A 13,264-nucleotide genomic window follows, 5' to 3' on the forward strand; every position below is an offset into this window, starting at 1 on the left:
GGAAGCTGCCTCTGAGACTCCCAATCAGTGGGGACTGCGTGTGAAGCTCTCAATCAATGGAGGCTGCATCTGAGACTCTTATCAGTGGAGACCACATCTGAGACGCAATCAAAGCTGTGTGGGAGTGCACGGCAAAGTCTGGCCTTTGGTGCCCTCTGGTGGGCATTGCGTGCCCTGCTGACCAGTCTGAGGACAGAGATGAGGAAAAGAAATCAGGGTAGTGGGGGGCTGTCCAGGGTTTTTCCCACCAACACGGATAACAGGGTGACCCTGAAGAAGTCACTCTCTTATCTTAGCCTTGGTTTCCCAATCTGCAAAGATGGTGACAGATACATTCCATTTCAACAGGCTGCCAGGGTCTAGGCACAGCTGCTCATGCCTATAATACCCGGTGCATTTTGGGAGACCGAGAGGGAAGGATCACTTGAGCCCAGGAGTTTAAGACCAGTCTGGGCAAGATAGTGAGACCCCCATCGCCACAAATAAAACGAAATAAAAATTAGCTGGGTGTGGTGGTGTGTGCTTGTGGGCCCAGGTGCTCTCGAGGCTGAGGTGGGAGGATCACTTGGGCCAGGGAGGCCAAGGCTGCAGTGAGCCACAATTGTGCCAGCACGCTCCAGCCTGGGTGACAGAGTAAGACCCTATCTTTAAAACACAAACAAACAAACTGCCAGGGATGAGATCGTTCAGATGAGACTGTGCAAGTCCACAGCCCTGGCAGTTCCTTCCTGTGTCTCCCAGAGGGGCTGAGTTCCAGAATAAGAGGGTTTCACCGTCCTACCCGCCCCCTCCATCCTGTGTCTGGCTGCCAGGGGATGTTCCTGAGCCCTTCAGGTTCCTGCTGGCCATAGGACAGTCCCCGAGTGCTCTGGCCTGGCTCTCCAGTACGGGATGCCCTGCCTGCCCCTTCCCCAGCATCAGCTGTGCTGACACCTTCTGTCCCCACACACACCACTACCGTGACCACCTCCTGGCCTTTGCCCCTGCTGACCCCCTTGGTCACTCCCTCCTGCTGTCCCCTTGTCCTCTGACAAATTTCTCCCTCCTGCTGTCCCCTTGTCCTCTGACAAATTCCTCCCTCCTGCTGTCCCCTTGCCCTCTGACAAATTCCTATCCTCCTTGTAACCCCAGTGTGGGTGGGCATCTTCTCCTCCTCTTAGAACCTTCCTGGATCCCACTCCTCACCCCCACCCTGCCCCAGCCTCCCCTGTCCCCAGCCCCACCCCAGGTCTCCCCTCTCCACAGCCCCGCCCCAGCCTGCAGTCCACTCACATCTTGTCCTATGAGACCCTGGGTGTCTCCCGTCCCACACGGCTTTAATTTTTATCTTCCTTACATGTCGTTCTCCCTCATTGAACTAGGAGATCCCCTGACCTTGGTTTTCTTCCAGGCCCAGGAGATACCTTGCCTGTGTTGGGAAGGGTACAAGTGTGTTGAAACCTCTGTCCGACTGAGGCGGCACATCAGCAGGCAGGAGCCAGGGAGCCCAGGGATGCCCGTGGGCGGTCCCTCTGCCTCCTCCCCCACACCTGCTTCTGGGCAGCCAGCGTTCATCTCTCGGAGGCCATGGGCTTGGGGGCTGGGTTCAGGAGAGCCATGCTGCAGGTGGTCCCCACACCTCGCAGGGCTGGCAGGAGAGGGCTATCAGCCAGCACTCCCGGTGCCCACCCTGGGTCCAGCTGGGCCAGAACTTATTGTTCAGAAGAAAACCAAGGCTGTTCTTTCCAGAATCCACTTTGAAGGGTTTCCTCTTCTCCCGGGACTGCAGCTCACAGGGACCTTCCTTCAGTTGTTTAATTTACTCTGTAACTTATAGCAAAAAGAACATTGATTCAAGACAATCCCTATCAGAATCTCAGCTGGCTTCTTTGTAGGAATTAAGCTGATCTTAAAATTCCTGTGGAAACTCAAGGAACCCAGACGACCAAAAAAATCTTGAAAAAGAGCAAAGATTGGAGGATGCAAAATTTACTGCAAAGCTACAGTAGTCAAGCCTGTGTGTGCTTATATACAGATAGATATATAGACCAATATAATAGAACTGAGAGTCCAGAAACTCACATTTGGGGGTCAATTGATTTTGATGAGAGTGCCTTGGCTCTCATCAAAATCAACTGACCCCCAAATGTGGGGGTGAAGTGGGGGAAGAACAGTCTTTTCTTCAGCTGGGATCGCGGATAGCCACCTGCAGAAGAACGAAGTTGGAGCTCTACTTCACATCATATACAAAAAGTAAATGAAAATGTACAAGACCAGGCCGGGCGCAGTGGCTCACACCTGTAATTCCAGCACTTTGGGAGGCCGAGGTGGGCGGATCATGAGGTCAGGAGATCGAGACCATCCTGGCTAACATGGTGAAACCCCATCTCTACTAAAAATACAAAAAATTAGCCAGGCATGGTGGTGGGCGCCTGTAGTCCCAGCTACTCCAGAGGCTGAGGCAGGAGAACGGCGTGAACCCGGGAGGCAGAGGTTGCAGTGAGCCAAGATCAAGCCACTGCACTCCAGCCTGGGTGACAAAGCAAGATTCTGTCTCAAAAAAAAAAAAGAGAAAGAAAATGTACAAGACCTTTCAGTTTAAAGATTATAATCTCAAATCCACATAATTAACCTTTAATCCACATTTTAACCAATCTTTGATTGTAACTCATCTTTTAAATTAAAGAATCTTTAAATAATCATGATAACTAGTCTTTAAACATGTCCAGTTTTGGTGTCGTATCAAAGAAGAATAGTCACAACTATCTAAAAACGGTATTGAATTACTCATCCCTTTTCCAACAGCATGTCTGGGAGCGGCTGGATATTCCTTACACACTTCAGCCAAAATAATGTATCACAACAGACTCATGCAGAAGCAGATATGAGAATCTACCTGTCTCCTGTCAAGCCAGACATTAAAGATATTGACAAAAATGAAAGATAATGTCACCCTTATTGTCAACTTTGTTGTTGTGGTTTCAGAACATACTTATTTTTCATTTAAAATAATTACTAATGTTAACATGCTATGTGTTTGTCATTCTTTTAAAATAAATATTATTTCTAAACAAATATTCTTTTTAAATAAAAATTTATTTTCAAATGTATCTATTTATACAGTCATGTGTTGCTTAACAACAGGGATACGTTTTGAGACATGTCATTTGGCAATTTCGTGGTAGTGCAAACATCATGACGAAGACCTAGATGAGGCAGCCTGCTACACACCTGTACAATGTGGGACTATATTGAATATTGTAGGCAATTGTGACACAATGGGAAGTATTAACATTTGTGGATCTAGGCCAGGTGCGGTGGCTCATGCTTGTAATCCCAGAACTTTGGGATGCCAAAGCAGATAGATCACCTGAGGTCAGGCCAACATGGTGAAACCCCATCTCTACTAAAAATATAAAAATTAGCCAGGCATGGCGGTAGTCACCTGTAGTCCCAGCTACTTGGGAGCCTGAGGCAGGAGAATCGCTTGAACCTGGGAGGTGGAGATTAGCTGAGATCGCACCACTGCACTCCAGCCTGGGTGACAGAGCCAGACCTGTCTAAAAAAAAAACCAAAAAAACAAAAAAACAGCATTTGTGTATCTAAACAGATACAAACATAGACAAAGTACAGTAAAAGTATGGTATGAAAAATATAAATGTCACACAGGTTTAGGGCACTTACCATGAATGGAGCTTGCAGGACTGGACGTGGCTCTGGGCGAGTCACCAGTGGGTGGTGAGTGGATGTGAAGGCCTAGGACATTACTGGCCACTAATGTAAATTTTGTAAACACTGACGCTTAGGCCACATTAAGTTCATAAAAAATAGTTTTCTTTCTTTGATAATAAATTAGCCTTAGCTTACTGTAATGGTTTAACTTTATATACTTTTTACTTTTTTTTTTTTTTTTTTTGAGACGGAGTCTCGCTGTGTCTCCCAGGCTGGAGTGCAGTGGCCGGATCTCAGCTCACTGCAAGCTCCGCCTCCCGGGTTTACGCCATTCTCCTGCCTCAGCCTCCCGAGTAGCTGGGACTACAGGCGCCCGCCACCTCGCCCGGCTAGTTTTTTTGTATTTTTAGTAGAGACGGGGTTTCACCATGTTAGCCAGGATGGTCTCGATCTCCTGACCTTGTGATCCGCCCGTCTCGGCCTCCCAAAGTGCTGGGATTACAGGCTTGAGCCACCGCGCCCGGCCTACTTTTTACTTTTTAAAAAACATTTGGGCTCTTGTAATAACACTTAGCTTAAAACACAAATACATTGTATACCTGTATAAAAATATTTTCTTTCTTTTTTCTTTTCTTTTTTTTTTTTTTTGAGATGGAGTTTCACTTTTGTTGCCCAGGCTGGAGTGCAATGGCATAATCTCAGCTTACTGCAACCTCTGCCTCCCGGGGTCAAGCGATTCTCCTGCTTCAGCCTCCCGAGTAGCTGAGATTACAAGCATGCACCACCATTCCTGGCTAATTTTGTATTTTTAGTAGACATGGAGTTTCTCCCTGTTGGTCAGGTTGGTCTCGAACTCCCAACCTCAGGTGATCTGCCCGCCTCGGCCTCCCAAAGTGCTGGGATTACAAGTGTGAGCCACTGCACCCAGCCATATATTTTTTCTTTATATCCTTATTCTATAAACTGCATACTGGTTTCTGGGTTTTTTGTTTGTTTGTTTGTTTGTTTGTTTGTTTGTTTTTGAGATGGAGTCTGTCTCTGTCGCCTAGGCCGGAATGCAGTGGCACAATCTCAGCTCACTACAACCTCTGCCTCCTGGGTTCAAGCGATTCTCCTACTTCAGCCTCCCAAGTAGCTGGGATTACAGGCATGTGCAACCACGTCCGGCTAATTTTTGTATTTTTAGTAGAGATGGGGTTTCACCACGTTGGCCAGGCTGGTCTCAAACTCCTGGACTCAAGTGATCCACCACCTCGGCCTCCCAAAGTGCTGGGATTATAGGTGTGAACCACCACACCTGGCCATATACACTGTTTTCGTTTTATTTTATTTTATTTATTTTTTTATATTTTTACTTTTTAAACTTGTTTTACCAAAAACTAAGACACAAGCACACACATTAGCCTAGGCCTACTCAGGGTAGAGTGCCTTCCGCCTCCACATCTTGGCGCCCTAGGAGGCCTTCGGGGCAATGGCAGGCATGGGCTGTCATCTCCTATGATAACGCCTTCTTCTGGATGCCTCCTGAAGGACCTGCTGTTAAAACAAGGCTGATTTAAGTAAAATTTTTTCTAAATAAGTAGGAGTGCACACTAAAATAATGATCAAACATATAGTAAAGTAAATCCATAAACCTCATAATTGTTTATTATGATGACACACTGTGCACAGTTGCATGTGCTAAACTTTGACGCGACTGATGGTGCAGTAGGTTTGTCTACACCAGCACACCACACACACGAGCACAGCACGTTGCACTCGGATGAGCGTCAGGGCGACAGGCATTTTCCCTCCGTTTCCATCTCACCCCCCCGCCCCCCCGCCCCCCTGCGCCCACCGCGCATGCTCACAGGGCCTCTCCGCAGAGACCACAGCATGCGTGGAAGCGTCCGCTGGCATTCGGCTCACTGTCCACCTGGTGGCACCTTTGCCCAGGTAAGGCCCTAGAGAGCAGAACTGAGGCTTCCCCTTGGAAGAGAGGTGAAAGTCTGACCAAGTAGCTGGGATTACAGGCGCGCCCCGCCACACTCGGCTGATTTTTGTATTTTTAGTAGAGACAGGGTTTCGCCATGTTGGCCAGGCTGATCTCGAACTCCTGACCTCAGGTGATCCGCCCGCCTTGGCCTCCCAAAGTGCTGAGATTACAGGCGTGAGCCACCGCGCCCGGCCCTGACCGAGTGTTCTTTAAAATAAATAAGTAAATAAATAATAAATAAATAAATAAATAAAAGTTATTGAAAGACCGAAGATGGAGGCAGGGAATGGGGTGACAATGATGATCACAGTCCCTGGGAGCCCCCGTTACTCGCTGGGCGCTGTTAAGCGGCTTCGTGGCAGCCTCACACATAGCCTTCACAACCACTAGGGACAAGGGCTTCTCATTGCTTGCTCCAACCCACAGTAAGAAACACGTGGGTACTTACAATACATGCCCACAAATACACAGGCAATCACATTTCCCCTGCACACCCTGGCCCCTTCCCACACCTTCTCTTCCATTCTACTTAGGATTGCCAGATTTAGCAATACAAATACGGGACAGCTGATAAATTTGAATATCAGGAAAATACCTTTTTTTTTTTTTTCAGTATGTGTCCACCCCATAGAATATTTGGGACATACATACTTTAAAAAAGTATTTGTTACTTATCTGAAATGCAGGTATGACTGGGTATCCTGTATTTCACCCAGAAACCCTAGTTCTACTCCACTTTTTTTTTGTAAACTGCTGGTTGTAACCCCCTAACCCAACGTTACAGCCTTTGATGAGTCCCAGCGCCCCCTTCTGTAGACCAGGAGACCTGGAGTATCCCATTCCACAGGGGAAGCCACAGTTGGGAGGAATTCAGACTCCTCCTTCCAAGGCCCACAGGTGAGCGGGTTCGGATGAGCATCTCAAGGGCGTGTGGACGCCACCGGAAGAGGTTTAAAGATGTTTAAAGATGACTTCTGCAGGCCAGGTGCACTGGCTCACACCTGTAATCCCAGCACTTCGGGAGGCTGAGGCGGGAGGATCACTTGGGGTCAGGAGTTTGAGACCACCTGGCCAACATGGTGAAACCCTGTCTCTACTACAAAAATTAGCCAAGTGTGGTGCCGGACACCTGTAGTCCCAGCTACTCAGGGGGCTGAGGCAGGAGAATTGCTTGAACCCAGGAGGCGGAGGCTGCGGTGAGCCAAAAAAGAAAGAAAGAAAGACTTCTGTGCACATAAATGACTAGTGGCAGTTACTTTGGTTTTAAAATATATATATTTACTGTATTAAAGTTCTACATTTAAAAACCTAGTTTTTCCTTAAGTGTTGAAGATCAACTTAAAAATCTGACCATGCTGTGTATAAATCCAGTCAATTCTAACAATCATTTACAGGAGGGCTTGTGGTTTACATTCAGTCTCATTTACAAGCTCGTTTAAATGAGAACTCTTAAACCTTTTAAATTTTATATTTAATTGCTTCAAATACTGCAATTGAATAACAAACAAAATATTCCCTAGGTCTTTGGTCCTTAAACATTAGCCAAATTCCTTTTACTAAATTCCTTTCAGTTTCAAACTGAAATATCATAAGACTAAATTAAAATACTCAATTAGGCATTGCAAATCCATGTCCCTTTCCAGGTGGGTTTCGTTCCCTGTGGGTCAGAGTCACTGACTGGGACCCAGGCCTGGAGTTCAGGACCGCCACCAGATGGCTTTTTCATGACAAAAAGGGATAAGTTTTAGATTCTCCATAAAGCCAATAAGGGGCCAGGTATGGTGGCTCAAGCCTGTAATCCCAGCACTTTGGGAGGACAAGGCAGGAGGATCACTGGACCCCAGGAGTTCAAGACCAGCATGGGCAATGTAGCAAAACCTCATCTCTACCAAAGGAAAAAAAAAATTAAAAATAGCCGGATGTGGTGGTGTACACCTGTAGTCTCAGCTACTTGGGAGGCTACAGTGGGAGGATCGCTCGAGCCTGGAAGTTAGAGGCTGCAGTGAGCCGTGATCACACCACTGCACTCCAGCCTGGGAATGAGACTGTCTCAAAAAACAAAACAAATCCCTGCTTAAGGCTCCTCCACACAGTGAAGCCTTCCTGACACGCCCTGCCTGCCCCACAAAGTAATCCTTCCCTTCTCCCCGACCAGAGGGATTCTGGATCTTGTGCTCTGGATCCCTTTGCCAATGTGGTAAAGACTGTAGAGCCCTTTCCAGGGTACCATTTATACAGCATAACATAAAATACATAAGATTACGAACGAAACCAAATATACTGAAAATATTACCAAGCGTTTTTAAAACAGTGACTGGGTGATATAATGATCTTTATTGTTATTAGTCAGGTCTATGGCTGATCTAATAGCTGCTATGGGTCCAAATGGTGAGCCTCACTGACACTTCTAGATCTGTTACAACTGAAATGCAACAGGACAATGTCTGTGATGGTGACAAACTCAGGGACCCTGCTAATACTACTCTGGTTTGTTGCCTATGTTCGTAATTAAAGAAAATGCTAGATTTCAGGTAGAAATTAGTGAGACTAAAGATACAAGTTTCCCCTGCGTTCATGGAACTCCTGAATTTTGTCAACAGACCCCAGGACAGGAAACTCCACGGCATTTCTATGCCGTCTGTGAGCTCTGTTCTTCTCTGGATACTCTGCCTCTCCCTGGATGACAGTGGAGACGCTCTTGTTCAGAATGACAGCAGGACCGGGCATGGGTGGCTCACGCCTGGAATCCCAATACTTTGGGATGTTGAGGCGGGTGGATCACTTGAAGTCAGGAATTCGAGACCAGCCTGGCCAACATGGTGAAACCCCGTCTCTACTAAAAATATAAAAATTAGCCAGGCATGGTGGCAGGCACCTGTGGTGGCAGCTACTTGGGAGGCTGAGGCAGGAAAATCGCTTGAACACAAGAGGCAGAGGTTGCACTGAGCTGAGATTTCACTGCACTCTAGCCTGAATGACAGAGTGAGATTCCATCTCAAAAAAAAAGAGAAGAGAAGAGAAAAGAGAAGAGAAGAAAAAAGAAAAGAAAAGAAAAAAGAAAAGAAAAGAAAAGAAAGCAACCAGTGTTTGCAAAGGGCTTAGGCCAGTATAGGCCAGGTACTGTGAGAGGCCTTTCATATGCATTATTTTCTCCAGTCCTCCCAGCAACTATTAGCTTGGTGCAAAAGTAATTGTGGTTTTTGGCCAGGCATGGTGGCTCACACCTGTAATCCCAGGACTTTGGGAGGCTGAGGCAGGCGGATCACTTACGGTCAGGAGTTCGAGACCAGCCTGGCCAACATGGTGAAACTCTGTCTCTACTAAAAATACAAAAATTAGCCGGGCGTGGTGGCACATGTCTGTAATCCCAGCTACTGGGGAGGTTGAGGCAGGAGAATCGCTTGAACCCGCGATTGCAGTGAGCCGAGATCGCGCCACTATACTCCAGCCTGCGACACAGAGTGAGACCCTGTCTCAAAAAATAAATAAATAAAGCAAACAAAATCAAAAGTAATCGTGGTTTTTTTGCCATTGGAATTAATGGCAAAAAACGACGATTACTTTTGCACCAACCTAATACTAGGCTTTGGATGCAGGTTTGTCTGACATTCCGGTCCGCTGTTTGTCAACACTAAGCCAGCATGTTTGCCCACATGCCTGCTTCTCCCATTAGGCAGTAGCCCTTCAATGGCAGGGAAGATCAGAGTCATCTTGGTGTGTGCAGCTAACACGGATGCCTGGCACAGAAGAGGCACTTGCTTTCCACCCGTTGGCTGGTCACGAAGTGCGGGGTCCACACACGCCTACCCTCTTTAGAGCCCATCCACGCTGACCTCCAATCTCACGTCCTCTTTACTCACCTACTTCTGCTGCCACCTAACCAAACTTCTCGGCTTTCAGTATAAACAAATCCTTTCTAGAGAAATAAAGCATTCCTAGTTCACTTTTGAGAAAAGTGAGCCCCTCAGGGAATTGCAGTGCTGAGAAGTCTGGTGGGAAGGGCACATTCATGGGGCTTGATGACAGGGAGGGATTGGCTAGATCCGCTTTGAGCACGGTCCAACCATCTTTATAGTTCATGACAACCAGCCTTTAAAATGCTTCGGGAATATCAGGATAGTGATCACCATCAGGGCACCGAGGACAGGGCGTAAGGGGGGCTTCTAAGAGGGGGTGTGATGTTCTGTTTCCTGATCTGGGTGCCAGCTCCCCAAAATTGGTCAGTGTATGACTGGTCATGGGCCCACACTTAGGTACCCGTGGTTCTCTGTATTTCATATTTCAATACAAAGCTCCAAAAATTGCTTCAGAAGTCAGTTAAGCTTCTCTTCCTCCAGATTGCAACCTCATATGCCAAAAGTTCATTTCTCTGCAGGCCAAGATGGAGCAGCCTTTTATAAACAGGCTTCCTAGAGTTTTGCCCCAAAGTATTCCTGTATCCCGGCAGCAAGCACCCTGACGCCCACCCAGCGGTCTGTATCTGTGTCAACCAGCAGCTCTCGGCCTGGCCTCATCCAGGGCCTGAAGCCTATTACAGACTCCCCCCCACCCTCCAGCAGCACATGGGGTGCACAACAAAGCTCAGCCCTGGACACAGCCGGTGCCGGGGGCCGGGGTGATGGGGTAGGAGGCAGGACGCAGGAGGTGAGCTGTCCAGGTGGGGCAGGACGAGGGAGTCCTGAATTGTAGACCTAAGGGGGAGAATCACTGGCACCCTAATTAGCTCTTGATGGCTTCCAAAGCTCTTTTAAGTCCTTTTTTTTTTTTTTTTTTTTTTATCTCTCCAAGAACTCTGAGTGGTCAACAGGACAAGTAACATAATTCCCAGTTTACAGGTAAGGGCACCAAAGCCCACCCCAAACCGCTGGGGAGCAAGGCCAGGCCCAAACCCAGAGCTCAGAAAGGAGATGCGAGCAGCCGGGCCCTGGCCAACCACTTCTGGCCCCTTGGCAGGTCAGGCAGAGTGAGGGCGCAGGAGAGAGAGAAGACCTCTGTGCAAACCAGCGCAGCCAGACAGGGTGAGGGGCCCCTGCTGCCGCCACCAAAGACAAAACTGAACCTCGATCTGACGCAGACTCCAGGAAATATGGGGCAGGTCCATGACCCTGTGAGAAGGGAATCAGTCAAATCCAAAATGTGGGACATGCTACGGGACAACTGACCCAGTTTCTTTAATGAGTCAATGGCATTAAACTAAGGAGGGGTGACAGTTCTAAATTAAAAGACACTTTCAAAGGACCTTAAGACGGCAGTGCATACCGTGAGCGGATCTTATTTAGATCCTGATTTAAGTAACTCAACTATAAAAAGACCTTTTTTTGGACAGAGCAATTTAATTTGGTATTTGGTACATTTAATGTAGCACTTGGATATTCAAAGATATTAATCTTCAATTTACCATCAGGGCCCAGTGAGTTCTTTTTTTTTCTTTTTTTTCTTTTTTTCTGGAGACGGACTTTCACTCTTGTTGCCCAGGCTGGAGGGCAGTGGCACAATCTTGGCTCACTGCAACGTTTGCCTCCCAGGTTCAAGCGATTCTCCTGCCTCAGCCTCCCGAGTAGCTGGGATTACAGGTGTGCACCACCACACTCGGCTAATTTTTTTGTATTTTTAGTAGAGATGGGGTTTCACCATACTGATCAGGCTGGTCTTGAACTCCTGACCTCAAGTGATCTGCCTGCCTCAGCCTCCCAAAGTGCTGGGATTATAGGCGTAAACCACCATGCCCAGCCTATTTTTATTTTTTTAGTTTACTTTTTGAGTAGTTCTAGCAATGTATAAGGATTGATAGTTTGTGAATTTTATTCTCTCTTAGAGACCTTCTACAGAACATAAACCCATTCTGTCTTGCAATTCCTACACGGATTGGTTCAAGCCTTTTGTAAATCTAAGGTATATTTTGGAATCAGGGATCTTATTTTTCCTGTATCTTGAAATATTTTTCTATTTCATCATCCTGAGAATTATTTCATCATCACTCATCAAGTATTTCCAGTTATGCTAAAAGAGACTAAAATAACAAGAAAATGGAAAGCTGATGGACTTGCCTAAAAAGCAGAATGAAATAAACCATCTCTGCCACAGCACCCTTCCGTTTTCTTACTACATTGCTCACAGTATTGCATCAACTTTCAAGAAGGTAGAAGAGAATTCTGGAGATGACAGGCTTTCCTTTGTTTCACTCTTGTTGAACAACACAATCGAGCATTCTGAAATTTTCATTTTCCACCCATAACAGCAAGGAGAAGAAAACTGACTGAGGGAGACATTCATAATTATAGAAGTGGGGGAAGGCCCAACACAGTGGCTTATGCCTGTAATTCCAGCACTTTGGGAGGCTGAGGCAGGCAGATCACTTGAGGCCAGGAGTTTGAGACTAGCCTGGCCAACATGGCCAAACCCATCTCTACTTAAAATACAAAAATGAGCTGGGCATGATGGTGCATGCCTGTAGTCCCAGTTACTTGGTGCATGCCTGTAGTCGCAGTTACTTGGGAGGCTGAGGTGGGAGGATTGCTTGAACCTGGGAGGCAGAGGTTGCAGTGAGCCGAAATCGCACCACTGCACACCAGCCTAGGAGACAGAGTGAGACTCCATCTCAAAAAAAGAGGAAGAGGAAGGAAGAAGAAGGAAGAAGAAGAAGGAAGAAGAAGGAAGAAGAAGGAAGAAGGAGGAAGAAGGAGGAAGAAGGAGGAAGGAGGAGGAAGAAGAAGAAGGAGGAAGGAGGAGGAAGAAGGAGGAAGAAGAAGGAAGAAGAAGGAAGAAGAAGAAGAAGTCGGCCCAGGGCCATGGCTCAGGCCTATAATCCAGCACTTTGGGAGGCTGGAGTGGGCGGACTGCTTGAGCCTAGGAGTTCGAGATCAGCCTGGACAACATGAAAAAACTCCATCTCTATTTAAAAAAAAAAAGAAGAAGAAGAAGAAAAGAAAAATCCAGGCATGGTGGCGCATGCCTGTGGTCCCAGATACTCAGGAGGCTGAGGTGGGAGGATTGCTTGAGCCTGGGAGGTAGAGGCTACATTGAGCTATCATCATACCACTGCACTCCAGCCTGGGTGACAGAGCAAGACCCTGTCTCTTTAAAAAAAAAAAAAAAAAAATAGAGGAGAAGGGACAGACAGCCACTCTGTCCCATTAGCCAGAGGCTAATGACGATGGTGAAATCAATTAAATGGGAGAAATTTCAGTGAGTATTCAGATGACCATATCCTAGACAAATTTTCTCAAATCTGTATTTCCAATGACACAAAAAATTTGCATTCAATTAACAGGCAAGACTTCACTCAATATTTATAATAATAACTTGGACCATTACATTTTTCTAAAAGGACGTATGATGGTATCCTTTCACATTTTTTTTGGTGTTTGTGAACAAAATGGGATACATTTCATAGGTGGACAAATGCCAGAGGCAAGTGTTTATACAAAGATACTGAGAGGAAAAAGATAATGCAAAATTTTAAATTAATTGAATTGATCATTCTAATGGGTGGTTATAGATTAAAAAATGAAAATGTTTTGCAATCATGGAACAAAAAAAAATGACCACACTCTCCAACAAAATTGTGTCAACAATTTCAAAAAGTTCATCCAAATATCACATTTTGACAATATCAGTGCAAGAAGAAGGAAAAGTAA

At 46.4% G+C, this 13,264-nt stretch overlaps 1 long non-coding RNA gene across 1 annotated transcript; it reads right to left on the reverse strand.

Moving 5' to 3' along the window:
- Window positions 1-1,991: 1,991 nt before the first annotated feature.
- Window positions 1,992-5,076, reverse strand: LOC144329684 (uncharacterized). The gene is made up of 3 exons (XR_013395299.1): window positions 5,067-5,076; window positions 2,278-2,371; window positions 1,992-2,185 (listed from the first exon to the last, which is right to left on the reverse strand). It is a non-coding gene; the product is annotated as an uncharacterized LOC144329684 (long non-coding RNA).
- Between the last annotated feature and the right edge of the window lie 8,188 nt (window positions 5,077-13,264).

Source organism: Macaca mulatta, chromosome 7 (assembly GCF_049350105.2).
Source record: "Macaca mulatta isolate MMU2019108-1 chromosome 7, T2T-MMU8v2.0, whole genome shotgun sequence".
NCBI lineage: Eukaryota > Metazoa > Chordata > Mammalia > Primates > Cercopithecidae > Macaca > Macaca mulatta.